General features: G+C 48.1%; 2 long non-coding RNA genes across 3 annotated transcripts; one reads left to right on the forward strand and one right to left on the reverse strand.

Moving 5' to 3' along the window:
- Positions 520-15,846, reverse strand: LOC108636224. Its single transcript, XR_001918194.1, has 3 exons — positions 15,646-15,846; positions 1,865-1,993; positions 520-1,202 (listed from the first exon to the last, which is right to left on the reverse strand). It is a non-coding gene; the product is annotated as an uncharacterized LOC108636224 (long non-coding RNA).
- LOC102170130 lies at positions 2,665-13,910 on the forward strand. Of its 2 annotated transcripts, XR_001918193.1 has the most exons (5): positions 2,665-2,728; positions 3,008-3,146; positions 3,585-3,647; positions 8,657-10,611; positions 11,304-13,910. It is a non-coding gene; the product is annotated as an uncharacterized LOC102170130 (long non-coding RNA). The 2 variants fall into 2 exon arrangements; XR_001918192.1 differs by lacking the exon at positions 3,585-3,647.

The following is a 16,360-nucleotide window of genomic DNA, read 5'->3' on the forward strand; positions in this document are numbered from 1 at the left end:
ACTTAGAAGAAAATAATTATTTTAAGTAAATTTAAGCATGTGGAATCACCTTGACTAGGAAACTGTCTGCCCGGGGGTCAAAAATCTTGAACACGTGAATTATATTTTTTTAGGTTTTTGATACTGAGGAAGTTGGTTGCAGTGCCCTCTTTATGAAGATCCATGGGGGAAATTTTCTTCAGGAATCTTTGTGCTTCTCTTGAGTGTCTGATTTGTTTCCATTTTCTGGTTTTTGAATTGACTGTTAGGCAGCTCAGAGCAAAATTTTTGGCCTTTTTCCAGCAAGTCAACAGAGCTTCATGGGTTATATTTTCTGTACCAGCCCCAGACTTTATCTTATTTTCCCTGCAATCCAATTTTCTCACTGTGTTTTAAAAATAGAATTGTAATATATTCTTGTAAACTACATTCTTCTTGGGCTAAAACGAGATGTTAAACAGTGAGTAAACAAATGAATGAACAACAATAAATTATTTTAAAAATTATAAATAAATATCAATATAAGCACAAAAAATTACAAAGAAATACATTGCAGCTCATTTTCAAGTTGCTCGTTAAATCCATCTTACTTTAACATACTTTCCACATCTTTCTTTATACATGGAAGTCTCTTTTCTGACATCAACTGTGAGCTTTATGACACAAATATAATGAAGGGACTAAGAAGGTTTCAGGTTTATTATGACTTTTCAACATTGAAGGGGGAAAAGTAGATTTTAAAAGGTCTGAGGAAGATACTGTGATTTATGTATTTCTGTGCAAGACAGTATAAAAGAAGAGCATGTGATATATATTCCATCCCAAGGAGAGTGGAGAAAGCAGTGTTAAACTGTTCCCAGATCACTTCCTAGCAGTTTTTTTTATTTTTTTTTTTTGTCCGGAGGACTTGAGGGCTGCTTAGAAAGCGCAGGCAATTGGCCATTTTTAGAAAGTGCAATTGGCCAATGCAGGAGACCTAAGAGACACAGGTTCAATTCCTGGGTCAGGAAGATCCCCTGGAGGAGAGCACAGCAATCTACTTAAGTCAGTATTGTTGCTTGGAAGATCCCAACGACAGAGGAGGCTGGTGGGCTGCAGTCCACAGGGCCGAAGGGATGGACATGACTGAAGCAACTCAGCACGCGTGCAGTGGCACAACAGCCTACTGCATAGCACAGGGAACTCCACTCAATATTCTCTATGGACCTCTACGGGAAACGAATCTAAAAGAGAGTCAATCCATGTACAGCCGATTCACTTTGGTATACAACAGAAACTAACACTGTAAATCAACTATACCCCAATAAAAAAAATTAATAAAAAACAAAATGCTTGAACAGATTTTCATTTGTTCTCAGCATAAAACACAAAGTCTGCCAGGGGCTCCTGCATGGTGTGGCCCCACGCTTTTCTCAGGCCACGGTACTCCTACATCCTTAAGTTCTATTTGCACTTTGGGGTCCTTAACAGGTCAGTTCAGTCGCTCAGTCGTGTCCGACTCTGCGACCCCATGAACCGCAGCATGCCAGGCCTCCCTGTTCATCACCAACTCCCGAAGTTTACCCAAACTCATGTCCATTGAGTCAGTGATGCCATCCAACCATCTCATCCTCTGTTATCCCCTTCTCCTGCTGCCTTCAATCTTTCCCAACATCAGGGTCTTTTCAAATGAGTCAGTTCTTCGCATCAGGTGGCCAAAATATTGGAGTTTCAGCTTCAACATCAGCCCTTCCAATTAACAGGTCAAGAGCTTTCCATTCTATCCCAGGGCTCTATCACAAGCTGTTCTCTGTGCCCGCAGACCCCCAACTCCATTGGAGATGCCTACCTTGGTCAGCCATTCAAACCTAGGCCATTTGTTTTCCTTCCCACCCACTGCACCCACCTGGGGAGAGCAATGTAGCAAGGTGTTTTGAGGGGCTCTGCCTTCAAAATGCATTCAAATCCCAGATCCACCACTTGTTTGCTGCTCTGTGACTTTGGAAAGTTACTGGACTTGTCTGGGTTTCTCCACCTATAATGTGGGGATGATTAAAAATATTTTGAGAATTAAATTTAACAGATGATAAACTCTTAGAACAGTAATATAAGTTCTCATTTTATATACTCCAATTTTATTCCAGTTGATTGCCAAGTTTGAGACCTGTCACCTAGGAAAGGTTTATAGTGCCTCTTTGCCCACCCGCCCCCATTCACCACCAACACTCCCCAACCAAATTTACTTATTGAACACTGAGAATGAGTGAACAGAAAGCATGAGGAAAGGCTGGTCCTCCACGTTTAGGAGGGACCATGGAGAGAGCTTGTTCAAGACGACGAGGCTCTGGCCTCTAAGTTTACAGTTTTGCAGGACACAAACAGAACAAGCGTAGCTACGGGAAGGGGAATCTCTGGGTCAGCCAGAGCCTTCTAAGGGCAGTCCAGAGGAAGACACTTGGCTGAGAGAACCAGATTCACGAGCACCAAGGCCTAGGAAGGCGGCAAGACTCCTAGAGCACCCGAGTAGAACGCTCTGCGGAGGTTTGCCTAGTCCGCCCGCCACAGAAAGACCTGCAGCATCCGGTCCAGCCACAGACCGCCTGGCCAGGCCCGCACCGCCCACGTCCGGAGAATTCCCGGGATTGGCTGCCCGGACCGCCCTACCCCCGACCGTCCCGCCCCGGATGCCCTACTCGCGGCCCGCCCTGCCCCGCTTGCATTGTCTCGGCGCAGCACACGCGCGCCGGCCTCAGTCTTGCTGAATTGAGCGGTGAGTGTAGGTCGGTGCGGCGGGGAGGGCATCCGGCCGGCCTGCGGGCCGGGTAGGGCTGGGCTCGCCCCTCGTCCCCTCGAGCTTTGCCCGCCCGGAGCTCCACTGCTCTCGGCGGCCAGAACGCAGGGGTAGAGCAGCCCTCGGCGGCCTGGGAGGGACGGGCGGCGGTGCCCGTCCCGGGGCCGCTCGAGGCACATTGCGCCGCGCCGAGTCGCCAGGAGGCTTCCAGGCTGGCGGACCCGGGCACGGTAACAAGTTTGCGCTTTGCTTCCCCAGGGTGCAGCCGCGGCTACTTTGTAGCGGGGTCGGGCCCCACCAAGACTGCGGCGGCTACAGCGGATCTTGAACCAACCGTGGGCCTGGGGAGTTTATCTCCAGCTACTGCCGGCTGCAGCGGCCTGAGTACTAAGCGCAGGTATGACCCTTGAAGGAGTCCTCGGGCCTAGAAAAAGATAATGGCATGAGCCCGGGACTTCCCCGCGCTGTCCAGACCTTCCCGCCCCGTGCTCAATCGCAAATGCCATCTCAGCTAAAGATTACCCAAAACGCGGCGCCTAAAACGTCCCGTGTCACTTCCGCAACCCACCCCCACCCAAATACGCAGCCTCCTCGATCCTTCGCGCGCTCAGCCTGGTCGTTAGGCCACTTGTTCCCCCTCCTTGCCTGAATAAAGGTAACCTGTCTTCGTTGAGGTCGTTTTCCTTTATTCTTTGCCTCCTTCCGAACTGTCGCTTTCATTTTTTTGGTGCTGAAACCCGGAATGGGCGAGGCACTCGTGTCTCTCTCTACTCTCATCTCTCCTCTCTCTTTCCTCTCTCTTTCCTCTCTCTCTCTCTGACGATCTCCGGAACAGGGAACTCTGGCCATTCGACCGCTCCGCACCCAACATTCCACTCACTCCGGCCCCTACATTAAGGTAAGATCCGGATAGTGTTCTACAGGTACCCTGGTATACTGTCCTCTCTGGTCCTGGGGACCCCTGGCCTAAGGCCAGTCTGTAACCGACCGTGGGGGCCGCTCCGCCTTGATACTGAGCTCTCTTCTCATAACTCTTGTTGTGACTACGAGTGATGACCCCAACTCAGAATAGGAGCCTCTGCTTGCCTCCCAATCATGGGGTCTGGCCAATCTATCCCAAAAGATTCCCCTCTGGCCTGCGTCCTCAAAAATCCCTCACCACTCTACTGAACTCAAGGCTAGCTGCTTAGAGCAGCTCTGTATGCAGATCTGGCCTCAGGACTAATCAGACAGTCAAAACCGCTGGCCTGAATTTGGCACATTTGACTTTTACATTCTTTAAGATCTTACCAACTTTGTAAAATGGCAAGTGGTCAGAGGTCCCACATGCCCAAGCCTTTTGGGCCCTTCAGAGCAGGCCCTCCCTATGCAAATCCTGTTGCATGAGGTCCTTCTGTGCACCTTGCTTCCCAAACAAAAGGACCCTTCTGCTTCAACCAGCTGCACATGACATTACGCACCCCTAGAGTTCGACCCTGCAGACGAGCCCCCTCCCTACCAGCCACACCATCAACCCCCTTCTTCCCCCTCACTGAACTCACCTGCTGACTCTGAAACCTCTCCTGAGCCTTTCTCATCCCCATGACCCCATTCCCCCAGTCCCTCCTCCCCCCTTCCCAACCACCCTGCCACACAATCACGTACCCAACACGTTTCCCCTGAGAGTGGCAGGACCAGAAGGCCCCACCCAAGTCCACGTGCCATTTTCATTGTCAGACATGAGCCAGAAAGAAGAAAAGTTAGGATCATTTTCTGGAAACTGTACCAGGTACAGAAAAGAGTTCCTGAGGCTTACCCAGGCCTATAACCTTCACATGGAGTGACGTATATTATATCCTAAATGCCACTCTCAATCCAGATGAAAAAGACCGTATCTGGCAAGCTGGGCCAGCCCAGCTGCTGATGAGGTGGTGCCTCAACTAGAACCTCACTGGACATACCAGCCCAGTGACCCAGGCTTCAGGGGACTCGATCATATGGTCATCTGCCTCCTAGAGGGCATGCAGAAAAATGCTCATCCATGTCAATCCTGATAAATCACCCAAGGGGCAGACGAGAATTCAGCCTTGTTGGTGCGCCTCACAGAGGCAGTCCAAAAGTATAACAACCTCAATATCAGTCCACCCCTGACATTAAATGCAAACTTCGACAACTAGAGAAGGGCCCCAGGATCTCCCCAAAGGGACCTTCTAGAAGTAGCCTTCAAGGTTTTCAATAATAGGAGGAGGCTAAAAGAGAAAAAGATTGAGAGAAAGGCTAAATATACCTTTTTGGCAGCAGCAATTAAGGGAAGAGATCAGCCCAGCCCAAGTCATCCCAGACTGGGGCTTAAACCGTCCCCCTCCCCGACCCCCCCAGCCCGGACCCTGTAACCAGTTGGGACACTGGTCAAAGGCATGCCCAAACCCACTGACCCACACCAAGGCGTGCCTGAACTGAGGCCAACGGGGACATTGGAAGGTGGACTGCCCCCAGGGACGCCCTGGCACCACTGGGGAGGTCCCCAGCTCTCCCCAAAACTCCAGCCCGACCCTGTGAGAGTTGGTCCAATGATGGAAACCAGGTTCCAGCCCCCCACCCCCCACCCTGGCCTGCGTCCTGGACACAAGCTCAGAACTCAGGGTGGACGGGATAGTGGCTGGGAGAAAGGTCTCCTTCATAGTAGACAATGGAGCTGCCTTCTCTCTCTTGATCTCCTACTCTGGCCCAACCCCAGACTCAGCTCACAATCAAGGGGGTCTCGAGTCACCCTGAGCCCAAGAATCAGCCTCCCATTACTCTGTCAATTTGGAAACTTGACCCTCGAACACTCATTTCTCATAATGCCTCAGTGCCCCATGGTGCTCCTAGGGAGAGATTTGTTACCCAAATTCGGGGTGTCTATTACCATACGCCCTCTCAATGTGGTCTCTGTTCTACATGCAGATGGCACCTGGACCCTCCGAATCCCCTACTCCTGACCTTTCCTGGACCTATCCGCCATAGACCCCTGAGTCTGGGATACTGGTCACCCATCCATAGCCAAACATAGCCCAGTCCACATCACCTTAAAGGACCCCTCAGCTATAATTGTCCAACAACAGTACTCTCTCACTCTGAAGGCCCACAAGGGACTTAAGCCTATCATTGACTGTCTTCTTTAAGCCTCCATCTTAATTCCTACCCATTCACCACACAACACCCCCATTCTGGCAGTAAAAAGGAGACCAAGCTCTTGGGAGACTGGTCCAAGACCTACGAAAAATCAGTGAGACCATCACACCAGCACTCCCAGTAGTCCCCAGTCCCTACACCCTTCTGTTTGCCATTCGCCCAACTATAACCTTCTTCACAGTATTAGATCTTGAAGATGCCTTCTTCACCGTCCCCCTCCATCCCCTCTCCCAACCCCTCTTCGCCTTCACCTGGCAAGACCCCGAGACTCATGTTTCCCAACAACTAAAGTGAACAGTTCTCCAAGGGTTCAGGGACAACCCGCACTTTTTTGGACAGATCCTTACAAAAGGATCTACAGACACTCTACCTGGCCCCTGGTTACCTCCTTCAGTATGTAGATGACCTTCTCCTTTGTAGCTCAACCTGAAAGCTTTGCCAAATTCCTTGGGGCCCTGGGGTTCTGGGGTTATTGGGTGTCCCGATCCAAGGCCCAGATAGCCCAGACAAACATCACTTACCTGGGACCCTCCCTATCCTGCCAACGGAGAATCATTCCTCCAGACAGAATCCAGGCCTTAAATTGACTGCCTGCCTCCAAAAACAAAACAGAACCTCATGTCTTTCCTCAGCCTCCTAAACTTTTTCTGTATCTGGATCCCCAATTTCTTTCTCATTGCAAAGCTATTTTATGAGGTGACCAGAGAGTCCCTAGACGAACCTCTCTTTGACCCCTCCTCACTGGCCTCTCCCATTCACCAGCTCACTGAGAGCCTCCTCCGAGTGCCAACTCTCCACCTCCCAAATTATACCAGACAGTTTTTTCTCTTTGCCCATTCCAGTCAAGGACAGGCCCTGGGGCTTCTATGCCAGCAGGCTGGAGACACCTGGACTCCTATAGGCTGTTTATCAAACAACTTGACCTGGTGACCACGGGGTGGGCTCCCTGCATACAAGCCATGGCTGCCATCGCCGCCCTGGTTCCAGAAGCAAACAAATTCTCTAGACGTGCCCCCCTGACAGTCTGCTCTCTACACACCCTCCAAGACCTACTCTCATACCAGGCTTTACTCCCTTTCCTCTTCCAGGATACAGACTCTGCGTGCCTTTTTTCTCAATCCCCAGCTCTCGTTCTCTCCCTGTGCTCTCCTTAACCCTGCCAGTTTATTACCCATGCCTCTACAGCAGACCTTCCCCTGCATCACTGTAGTCTCAAAATCCCTTCCAACACTTGACAGATCAGCCCGTCTTAGACCCTAGCACCCCATACTGGGTCATTGATGGCAGCTCTCAAAAATCCCCACCCTTTGCGGCAGGATATGCCATCATCCAGGGAAACCTTCATCACAACCACGGGACACAGATAATTGACACCTCACACCACCTCCCAACAGGCAGAACTAGTAGCCCTCACCAAAGCTTTGACCCTGGCTAAGCATCTAAGAGTTAGCATCTACACAGACTCCAAACATGCCTATAACAGTTCACTCAAACATCCTGATACAGAGGGAAGGAGGGTTCCACACCCAGAAGGGATCCTCCATTATTAATTCTGACCTGATCTACGAACTTCTAGAGGCCGCACTCTTAGCAGACAGCTTCCATCCTCCACTGTAGGTGATATCAAAAGGGAAGTCTCGTACCAACCTACAACAATGTCGCAGATCAAAAGGCAAGAGGTAGCCCTGTCCCATCCCTCCCTCCAGTCCCTTGTCATTTTAGCCCTGACTCCATCCGAGCTTTCCACCACCAGAGAAATTCCCTCCTATCTACTCTCACTGTTACATCCTTCGTCCAAGGTACTCCAACAGGTCATCCACAACCACTTCCCCATATCTACTGCCAACCAAAAATATTTAGATGACCTTACCCATTCCTATCAGATAAGTCAACGAACTAATCTCAATTCCAACCTTAAACCTACATCCTTTCCAACCTATCAGACGCGTGGCAGTCTCCCAGCACAAGAGGAGCAGACAGACTCTACTCATACGCCCCCAGTTCGGAGAGTCAGTACCTGCTGGTCCTGTAGACACCTTTTCGGGCTGGGTAGAAGCATTTCCCACCAGAAACAAAAGAGCCCACACTGCGGCCCAGGCCCTCCTCACAGAAATCATCCCCAAGTTTGCCTTGCCTTCATCTCTATAGTCTGATAATGGCCCAGAATTCATGTCTAAGGTCACCCAACAACTTGTCCAATTCTTACACATCCCCTGGAAATTTCACATTCCACATTGTCCCTGGTTCTCAGGGAAGGTGGAAAGGATGAACAGGATAAGTAAAGAAACTCAACCAAATTATCCCTCGAGGTGCGTCTAGATTGGACTAAACTATCGCCAGTCATTCTCCTAAAAGTACGAGCTTTGCCTAGAAAACCCCATTGGGCTAAGCCCCTTTGAAGTTACCTACAGAAGACCCATAAACCCTCCCGGACTTCCCCCTTAAACTCCTCCCATACCAAACTCCCTGTACTCACCTCTGCTAGCAGAACTAACTCCACAGTGCCCCCCGGAAATAGGTCAACCACAGCTTGCCCGCTCCTAATCCCCAAGCCCCCTCACCCCGTCTACAAATTGGGGACATGGTCTGTCTGTCTGGAGATCCCCAGGGTGACCTAACCCCAAAGTAGCAGGGAGCATTCAAAATCATCCCCCTTACCCCGACTGCAGCTAAGCTCAAAAAGGTCGCTTTCTGGGAATGCCTCTCTTAGCCTAAAACGGGTTGACGCCAATCTTGCGCTGGTCTCCCTCACAGGGCCCACCTCCTTAAAAATCACCCGGCGACAACCTCTGTCGATCATCCAAGAAGACACTGAATGACCTGGACACTCACAATCCACAGCTGTTCCTGACCTGACTACTACAAGACCTCTGGACCAGTGCCCTGGCAGGAACCTCCTTCAAAGACCTGACCACACTAGTGTCTCAACTGTGGCTTAAGGGAACCTTCTACAACCTAACTCCAGACGAAATTTATTTCTTTACTCTCATCCTCTACATCAATCTACATCCTGATTCGTCTTCCCCAGATTCAAGCTACCACGAATTTGGGGCCTTCCACCTCTCGCCGGACTGGCCTCTCCCCATCTCTCTAACCATAACTGTACTCTTAACCTTAGCCCTTGAAATAAGCCTAACAGCTGTCTCCCCTCTAAACTGGTCACCCATCCTCCGTCTCGTCGTCGGTGCCGCCTACGCTGTCAGCTACTGTATTTTACTCCTCGGATTCTATTTCCTCCACATTGTCTGACTACCAGACCCATGACTCCCCTGTTCCTTATCCTTGCTATGCTCCCCAGCCTTCTGGCTAGTTCCTGTCCTTGCAATGAAATTCATTCCTATGTCCATTCCTCATGTTATAACACGGCCCCTAAACCATGCACCATGAACATCGGGGCGGGAAAGTCCAAATCCCTACTCACTGTTAAAGTACAGAAGACAGGGAGTGCCGTGAACAACTGCTATAAGCCAAATGGAGAAGACATATGTTTCTATCCCACTACCCACTGGGGGTACTCAGATGGGGGAGGGGCACAAGATCAACAGCGTAAAAAGAACCAAGAACAGGTTATAAGAAAACTAATCTCCCAATCGCGCAACCCCTGAGCCCGATAGACGCCCAGACCACCTTTCCCAATTACGGCCCCTCCTAAATCCTTCTGACAACTGACACCTTATCCTCCTTAACTCATTCCAATTCTTCTAGAACACTCACTACACATCCCAGTGCGGGATACTCATGTCTTCCTCCCAACCCTTGGACCTTGCATCTTGGTCTTTCTGACCCCAGGTCTTAGCATCTAAAAGACAGACAGAACAAGTAGCTGATCCCCAGGTGAGACATTCCCACAGGAAAAAAACGGTCTGTCATGGCCCGCCTCCTGATTGGGACTGGCATAGCAGCAGATCTGGGCACTGGGATTGGGGGCATCTCGACCTCAGCCCATTTCTACTGCAAACTGTCCCAGGAACTTAGGAATATGCAACAGGTGGTGGAGTCCTTTGTTGCAGTCCAAAGGCAAATTAACTCATTGGTTTCTGTGGCCCTACAAAATAGACGAGCCCTGGACCTTCTCACCATAGAAAAGGGACGGATCTGCCTTTTCCTGGGAGAAGACTACTGCTCTTTTGTTAACGAAACAGGCATAGTCCAGGGTAGGGTCAGAGAACTTAGAGACAGAATCAAAAGGCCACAAAAAAGAGTTAACAAAAGCTTTCCACTCCCAGAAGCGTGTTCCAACTGGCCCTCCCTTGGTTGCTCCCTTTCTTGGAACCACTAGTACTTATTATCTTACTCCTCTTATTTGGCCCCTGTTTCTTCAATCTCTTTCAAAGGTTTCTCCAAGACCGGATTCGGGCCATCTCTCAAGACCAAGTCAAAGACCATTCTTGTTGAGAGCCTCACCTTAATGTCGGCAAAAGGAAACCCTCGGCCCTAGAAAGATCCTCTGTTCCAGACCCCAAAACCATCGCCCCTATCCAGCAGGAAGTAGCCAGAGAGATACGGCGCCCTTTTCCCATCCTTTTATGACTTCAGGGTCTGTAATGGAGTCCTCAGGCCTAGGAAAAGAAGATAACTACCTCAAGGGCCCTTGCTGGACCACCTGACTTCAGGGAAGACAACTGAACTTTGCCCCACTCCAGTACTCCAGGCAGATTGCATCAGCCTGGAACTTTCCACCCTCTGCTCAACTGCAAATGCCATCTCAGGTAAAGATTACCCAAAACACCCTGCCTATTCCTCACAACCCTGTCCTTGAGTGAAAGTAAGATGACCCAGGCCCGAGCATGTGGCTAATGGCGACCAGAGGGTTCCCAAGCTCCATGCAAAGGCTTGGACCAGGCTCTTCCTTAATGTTAAAAGAAATGGACGTTTACTGGCCTCACCCAGCAGAACAGCTGCTTCTACTGGGTTTTCGGACTCGGCTAAGAAACTGCTGATGTCCACGGATATTATCAAGAGGAGTGCAGAAAATTGTAGAGAACCCTGTGAGAAACCCAGATTGCCCTTTCCAGTGCCCTTTTAAGGCTGACGCAGTGCCTTAAGAGGCTAACACAGGAGGGTAAAGAAAGTCTCCATAAAACCCAGAGAAGAGATTTTAGAACTCCTCTCTGGATCCTGTCTGGAGTCACAACTGAACCAGATGATTTTAAGTCTTAGCACTTAGTATCATGTGTATAGTTAATACCAAGGTCATTAAATTTAAACTTGACCTTCAGTTTGACAGTACTTTCAGGGCCTGATTTTTAGATTCCTCTGGGGGTCCCATCTAGTGTATTCAAAAATACAAGGCAGTTTGGGTACTTTGGTTGCCTCTGATGGTGGAAAAAGATCTAGATGATGGAGCACGTGTGCAAATTTTCTATTCAAAAAGGTAATTTTAAAACATTTATTTTTTTAGGTTGAAAACTACAGGTACAAGCCATTGAAGCCAGAATGCTCTCTGATGCTGGTATTTTAACTGACATACACCAACTATATCACTGCAGTGTACAACACCCAAGTGTGTCTAACGAGGCCAGCCATTCTCACATAACTTGTAGCAGCTATGGATCTGCACTGGCATAGGAGTTGGGTCAGTGGGATAAAGCTGGTGGTTTAATTCTCCCAGCTTTATGAAGTGGGTAGTGTAAAATTACAGATGGGCAATAGTTCAGGTAGTGAATTAATATTCCATCACATGCATAGCCCTAAACAAGGAGCCTCATATGTACCTTGTTGGCTATATAAACTATGGAAAGTCATGTATCTCTCTTGAGATTTAGTGTCCTTGTGTAACAGCAGAAGTATTCAAATAGAGATTAGGCCATTTGGGGAGGGAGTTAGGATTAGAGACTTACTAAGAATATATGTCGAAATTTGGCACAAGGGGGCCATTCTTCAGCATGTTAAATGTTGCTGATGAATGTAGCACAGTGAGCTGTAAGAAGGAGTTTAAAGGACACAGTGATGCCAGATTGTTACAATTCTGAAAGTATTGGAGGTGATGGGAAAGTTTTCATATGGGAAGAAATGTCAGTGTAGCAAAATTAACAGCCCAGTAGGAGCTAGGAATTCTTCCTCTTGATCAGCACTGAATGTTCGCAAATACCTCATTTTCCAGAAATCTTAAAGGTGTTCACCTAGGACTCACTCTTAAAACATTGTTTTAGCCTCTGTAAACTTCATTTCTTTAATATTCCATATTCTGTAAAATCTAGCCTCCTAATATAGGAAATTCAACAAATATGTTGTAAAAGCATAATTGCTAGAGGGAAAAGACGAGAGAAATAGGAAAGGCGTGTGTATGCACTGTGAGTGGAGGACATAATTGCAGATAGAGCTGGCTGAGACTAACTACAGAAGACCTGAAAGGGCTGCAGAGGGTAACATGGTTGTTACAGTCAACCTTTGAGTAACATGGATTTGAACTTCATGGGTCCCCTTATTCACAGGTATTTTCAGTAGTAAATACATTACTACATGGTTGAATTTGTGGATGCAGAGGGCCATCTATAAATTATTCAGATTAATTCCTTTATTATACAAAGGTCAACTGTACATATTTTGATGAAGAGGATTTCAGGTAGAGGGAAAGCAAGTGCCAAGGCCCTGGGGAGGGATGTGTTTAAAGGTTTGTGGGGAAAGCAAAGTGAAGCTGCAGAGAAGTGGCCTTAAGTTTGTGTGCAGGGCTAGGGTGGATATTTGAGACCATTCTAAGATGGCAGCTTGCTTTCTGGCCTGTAAGACCTCGGAATGCTATCACTTAACTTACCATGCCCCCTGCCATCTATATACTTTCCCACGTTTCTGTTAAGTGCTATCTCCCCTCCCCAGTGCTCTTATTCTGGATTTCTGTAACACCTTGTAATGCCCTTAGACTTGGAAGCACACTTTGTAGTTTCTTCTGAGCTTGCCTACCTGCCCCTGCCAATAAAACCCATCTTGGTTTCTACCATATTCCTGGGGTCTGACTAAATACCTGGCATAAATTCTCAAATACTTAGCCTTAAAACCATGGTGACTATAGTACAAGGAGCAGTATCATTTATAATACTATTGCTAGTTGTGTTGAATTGTCTTATAAATCACATGAAGTAAGTGGCTTACTTAGGAGTGGAGCCTAGATTCAAATCCCCATCCTAAATGATCTCTGACCAGTTCTTCAATTTCTTTATCTTTGGTGGTGGTTTAGTCGCTAAGTCGAATCTAACTCTTAAGTTGATGATAGTTACTGGAGTTTATACACAGTACATCTAACTTCCTGGTAAGTAGTAGGTACTTAGTAGTGCTATAGGATCATTTTGATAATACTGTATGGTCACCGTAATTTAGATCAAAATGAAAACACTGATACTTGATATTCATATGGTAGTAAGATGCTGGCTTTAATGTTCATTAAAAAAAATAGAGTACCTGCTATGGGCCAAGACCTATTCTGGGTATTGTGAACAAAGCACATCAGGGTATGTAACTGCAACTGGTCCTTGACGGAGGCCTCCGGGGTATAGGCCTGTAACTAGTTAGCATTTTGGTGGAAACGGTATTTGGTAGACTAAAGGCCTAGATGAAAGTCTGACGGCACTAGCAAAGTTTCCAAGGGTAACCACTGGTTGCACAAGAAGCTTCACTCCACTGAGCCCTGCTGGTGGCTCTCTGTCCCTTGAGGAGTCACTTGGGCTGGACAGACAGGTGGAAACCTTGGGTCTGCCACAGATTTCCCCCTCTCCCAGGAAGCAGCTGCAACCCGTACAGTCCTGTTCATACATTGGTTTTCCAAATTTTTTTTAAATAACCAGAAATTTGTTCTTTAAAATTCTACAGTCCATGTGGTTGCAGAGCCAGACACGACTGAGTGACTAAGCAACAGCACACAGGTTGCAACAAGTATTGATACTGAATAATGGCAGCTTCATGCTAGAGATTGGTAATAGATGGGCAGACCCAAGTTTCTGAATAAAAAACTTACTGAATTTCAGTATTCTTGTGGGGCTATCACAGTCAATAAATAAAACATTATTGAAAAGATCGTGTGTTGTTTACATGTTGTCATTCACAGTAATGCCTTTTGAATCTAATTCCTTTCAAAGAAGTTAGGATCAAAACTCACCATAGCAAGTTGCAGACCTGAATAGAGTGAAAGTATAAAAAACTCCCCACCATTCCTTTCTTGCTGACAGATTTGAATACCTATTTTTAATACTTGCCACAGCAGAAAAGCTTCATTATTAAAAGTGAATATTTCTGCCTAAAAGTGGCCACTCTTTGAGATATTCCCATTATCTCTGGCCTTATTCCCTGATTCCCTGGAGGCTCAGAAGGTAAAGGATCCATCTGCAATGTGGGAGATGTCAGTTTCATCCCTGGGTTGGGAAGATCTGGAGGAGGGCATGGCAACCCACTCCAGTATTGCCTGGAGAATCCCCAAGGACAGGAGCCAGGCAGGCTACAGTCCATGGGGTAGCACAGAGTTGAACGCAACTGAAGCAACTTGGCATTCCCTAATTCTGGTGCAGCCCTATTTTGGTTAGACTTCCTACAGGATCATTGCCCACAACAGAGTTTGCTAGGAACTTCCCATAGGTGCACGTTTCCTTTCAGGATGAGTCTGTATTAATTTAGCTTCTTAACTCTTTTTTTTTTTTTCTTAAATTGACTTTCAGCAAAATTCCTGACCCTCAACTGTTCATGTGTAATATGGGTAACTGCAATATCCTTGCATCGTCCTGGGTTTTATCTCTGCCTTCAAGCCTTTTATGCTAGTCAGAGGCTTGCTCTTGACAGTACTTCTTCACCATAAGTTATATTTAACATTTCAAGGGTCTGGCAGATTTACACTTAGTTTTATACAAAGCTTAATACAAAAGTTTTGCTCTAAATAATGATCATTTGTTTTTATGGTTGAAAAACATTGTCATCTACTCACAAAATTAGCTGGCAACCTAGAAAGCAGTGTGGTCAGCTGAAACGTTGTATAAATAGGCCAAATGCATAACAAGAGAATGGATGCTGTTGTCTACAATCTGCTTTCAGTTCTTTTGGGTATATACCAGGAGGCCGAACCTCAACATTTGCTATTTTCTACCACTTTCCACAACAGTACGTGAATATTCAGGTATGTACAGGGCTCAGTATTCGAGATCCCCATTTACCTTTTACCCGTTTCTTGGCCGTGCTGTTTCTGCAGTGAAAACAGATTTAGCCACAAGACTTAGTATTAAGTGTAAAATACTTGAAGATAACTTTGTGTTGTTTGCCAAGTGCAAGAATTCAATACATATTGACACACCTCATTACTGGAGGAATCTACATTACTGCTTTAAGTGTTTCCATTAGAGACGACCTTCAAAATGTAGATGACTACCCTCACTTAACTATCTGTACAGCAGCCGAATAATCACGAACTAGAAACAGGCTGGAACAAGAACCGACCATTTAAGCGAGGCGGTTCATTCCTGTTAAGCATTCTATCTCACTGTCCTGCGAGCACTCAAGCGCGGTAACCAGAGAGACACAAACTCATCCACTATTTTTAATGCAAATATCCCTTCCGAGGCCGCAAACCGTTCAGTAGACGGAGCGAGCGTCAGTGCCCGGCAGGGCCCAATCAGGTCGCGCTTTACTACCTTGGGTTCCTCCCGCCAAGCGGCAGCAGAGCCGCGCCAACAGCGAATCTCCGCCCCGCGGAGAGGAAGGCAGGGAACCACGAGGGAACACCCAAGACCGGGCGGCTAAGCGACCCCACGGCCCGGGCCCAGCCTCACCTCCGCCACGGGTCCGGGGTTCGAAACAGGCAGCTCTCTGCCTGCGGCTCGTCAAACTCCCTGACCACGCCCACTGCCGCTCAAAGCCCCGCGGTTCGGGGTAGCGAGCGAATAGAGGCCACCAGGGGCCGAGGCGTCCGAGGTGGACAAAGAAACCGCACCCTCCACCCACCGGCAATGAGACCAAGTTTCCCAACCTGGTGGAAGACCTGCACCCTCGCGAGAGTTCTGACACGCCCCTACAGGCCGCGAGAACTCTGGGGGACGCAGCCTGCCTGCCAATCACCACATGGAGGCGGTTCCGCGCGCACCCAATTGGCTAAGCACGGGAAAGTTCGCGTCCCATTGGCGTGTTTTCCGGAGCCAACTTCGCCTTCTCTCTCTGAATCCTAGTCCTACTCTCCTCCGGCTCCGCTTCTCAGCTGAGAAGGTGGGGAGCCGGAGAGGAAACGCCTACGCTTGCCCCAGCTCCTAGTGCGAGAGCTTGGGCTGCCGGAGTAGAATCCCACCTCTTCACCCGTGGCATTTTAGAATCATTTCTTGCCCAGATTCTAGCATGTCTTGTCTCGTTCCTAACCTGTTTTCTAACCTGTGTCCCCAAACTGACCTTGTCCTGGGCAGGGACCTGTTTTTACCTGCGCTTGGGAGAAAACAGGTTTCCACAGACCTTGCCAAATTAAGGTATTTCAAGCTTTATGGTCTCCAAACCTACGTC

The sequence above is a fragment of the Capra hircus genome, chromosome 6 (genome assembly GCF_001704415.2).
Source record: "Capra hircus breed San Clemente chromosome 6, ASM170441v1, whole genome shotgun sequence".
Lineage (NCBI taxonomy): Eukaryota > Metazoa > Chordata > Mammalia > Artiodactyla > Bovidae > Capra > Capra hircus.